The sequence below is a fragment of the Nicotiana attenuata genome, unplaced genomic scaffold (genome assembly GCF_001879085.1).
Source record: "Nicotiana attenuata strain UT unplaced genomic scaffold, NIATTr2, whole genome shotgun sequence".
Classification (NCBI taxonomy): Eukaryota; Viridiplantae; Streptophyta; class Magnoliopsida; order Solanales; family Solanaceae; genus Nicotiana; species Nicotiana attenuata.
The window spans coordinates 520,708-523,599 of NW_017670459.1; the positions used below are offsets into that span (position 1 = coordinate 520,708).

Sequence of the window (2,892 nt, forward strand, 5' to 3'; positions counted from 1 at the left end):
AAACTAGCCGTAAGTTATTTTTAACGCCAAGTCAAATATTGTCCAACCCACAAGATTTTTTATTGAAGTGTTTTTCACATGAGTTGGACTCAAGTAGTACTATTTTCTATGAGTTTGGATTAAAGTTATGAAATTTACATGAGCGCAATTACTTAAATACCCTCGAATGCCTTATCTTGTTAAAGGATGACAACATAAACTCCAAAAATAAATAACGTGGCCAATTAATATGAGAATCAAACAGCCAATTAGCAGTTAACCGTAAATAATTTCCACTTTTTCCATTGAAACCTCTCTTCTCCATTCTCCCTCTGGGATCTATCGATCGCCTTGATCAACCTCAATTTGGTTAGTTTTCGTTACCCATTTGATTAGAAGTTTTAGTTATTTTCTTTAATTTCATGAAATTTTCAAATTGGTAGTGTATAGTTATTTCTTTGTTTTCTTGTTCTTAACATGCAAAAGGGTCCCATATGAAGCAAATATTTTGTGGGGTTTTGTTAAAATTTCAATTTGATGATTGTTGATCACCATTTTGAGGTTTTATTGTTTTTTATTTTTAATTTTTATTTATTTATGTAGGGTCTCCCACTGCAGTTAATTTATCTGAAATTTCTGTGAGTTATAATTAAAGGCCACAACTGGGAAAGGAGTCGATATTTGGATGACAAAAAGGTCAGGCTTCGATTTGCCATAGTTTTTCCTTTTTTCATCCGTGAATTGCATGTGAGTTATAATTAAAGTTGTTTGTTACATTGACCTTAATATTGCTAAAAGATTATGTTTTATATGTGTCTATTTGGATGTATGCCCGCATTACTTGGTTTTTCTGTGATGGGGTTTGGCAATAATCAAGGTCTTGTGATTTATTATTTGTTTATATGCATTCCTTCACTAAGCTGGTTTGGAGACTTTTGAATAATTCATGTAGTTTCTGGGTAGTGTTTTTTGACTAGCAATTGAAGCAGTTGATTAAATCTGTGTAATTTGTCTTTCCCACTCCTCTAGTAGCTAAACATAAGAAGGAAAGCCCCGTGTACTAAGCTCCCACTATTTGTGGGATCCGGGGAAGAGCCGGACCACATTGGGTCTTATGCATGCAGCTTTACTTTGCATTTCTACAACAGATGGTTTCCGCGCTTGAACTTGTGCCCTCCTGATCACACGACGACAACTTTTACCGTTACGCCAAGGCTTTCCTTCCTCTAGTGGCCGAACATGAGATAATTTAATCCTGAAGCCCTAATGTAGGGTTTGGCTGTTTTTTAAAACTAAATTCAAGATTTTATCCAGGTGTGTTCCTTATATACAAAAAAGTATCCAGCTTTATTTGGGTGTATGTTGATGTATTAGGTTTTATGAAATTGGGGTTCTTTTGATTTGGTTTAAATCTTTGCCTTGGTTACTCCTTGTCCTAAAGGTTCTTTGAGTTACTTAAAGTAGGTTCAGAAGCGAGAGTATGCTTGACTATGTGTTCTAGCTCTATCACTGTTGATAGGTGTTTCCTGAAGAAATGTACCATGTATAGCTGACAAACAACTCTTCCTATCTTGTTGAAGAGAAATATTCATTCTAATCTTGGTGAAGATTATGTCCTAGATTGCCTGCTGCTTTGCATCAGATAGGAGAGCAATTAATTATTTTCTGCTCTCGATTCTTTCTCTTTATATCTCCTTTATATTTTCTGTCTGGCTTTCTCTAAACATTGTTTTTTTGTAACTCCACAAGAAATGCAAAGCCAAACTTGCAAAGTTAGCTAGCTGGACTTTAGGACTGGTGGTCATAACTGAAAACCAGCCTGTGCATAGTGGTTGCAATTCAAGAGTGTTGACATGGCATCTCTCTTAGACCAGAATGGCTATTATATTTTTTGTCATTTTTCTCTCATTTTACCCAAAAAAACCTTTTTCTTTTGTTTCATGATTAATGCTAGAATGCGAAACGCTAGGATGTTTAGAATGTGAAAGGTCGGGACGTTTACCATAACTGACCATTATGTATAACAGTCATATGGGACAATTCGTATAAGACAACAACTTTTAATCGTGCCAATGGTTTATGAAGGACAACCCCTTGAAAGATATATATACACCAGGTAATGACTGGCAAGAAGACGAGATGTAAGTCAGGCGGGATGATTGGAAGGTGTCATAAAGCCAACTGCAGAGATGGCTGACGCTGGCATCCGAGTGAGGTGCCGGAAAAGCTAAAAGATCTGTGGTGGGAGAATTCATGAGTTTCAGTTGAAGAAATAAAAAGGATAATTCAAGGAAAGAACAGATGCAAGAGAATAGATAACGGTGCGGGCTTTGGTGCAGGAATCATAGTATCATACCATGACAGATGTTTGCTAGGGATGGTGGAGTAGTGGGTAGCTCTTCTTGGTTGGCATTGGCAGTTTCGACATTGGTATTTTAGTGGGAGGAAAGTAGGGTTGGTGGAGTGGAGGTGGGTAAGTTCTATAGTTCAAAGTAGTTTTCTTAAAGCTGGTAAGTGTACAGGCATAGAGAAATGGAAGATCTTGATATTTTTGTTCATCAGGTACCTTCTCATTTTCTCCAACATATTGATAGTTGATACTAAATCCCGGTCTACATCAATGTATCTACTACATTGCAAATAAGAAAGATTTTAGTTGTTAAGTTTTTCATTGGTTGATATCACTGTAATGAACAATCCCGTTTTTATTCAATGGTAAAAAGTTACTTTGGATGGTTAAAACATAAAATGAAAAATATCACTAACAAATAAAGTTGATTACATTAGATGTTTATTAATATATCAAAATTCATGTTAAAGGAGAAAATGTTTCTTTGTAACAATAAATTATATTCTTTGTTTGGGGTTTAGTGCAAAGATCTATATTGTGATGTCTGGATTTTTGGATAGTTC

At 35.5% G+C, this 2,892-nt stretch overlaps 1 protein-coding gene across 4 annotated transcripts in view; it reads left to right on the forward strand.

Annotated features, from left to right (window-relative positions):
• The first annotated feature begins 212 nt into the window (after positions 1-212).
• LOC109239736 (probable E3 ubiquitin-protein ligase HIP1) overlaps positions 213-2,892 on the forward strand; it is an 11,063-nt gene continuing 8,383 nt past the window's right edge. For all 4 annotated transcript variants that reach the window (XM_019406321.1, XM_019406318.1, XM_019406319.1 and 1 more), the window contains exons 1-2: positions 213-348; positions 583-675. The gene's annotated coding sequence lies outside the window, so the exon portion shown is untranslated. The remainder of the gene's footprint in view (positions 349-582; positions 676-2,892) is intronic.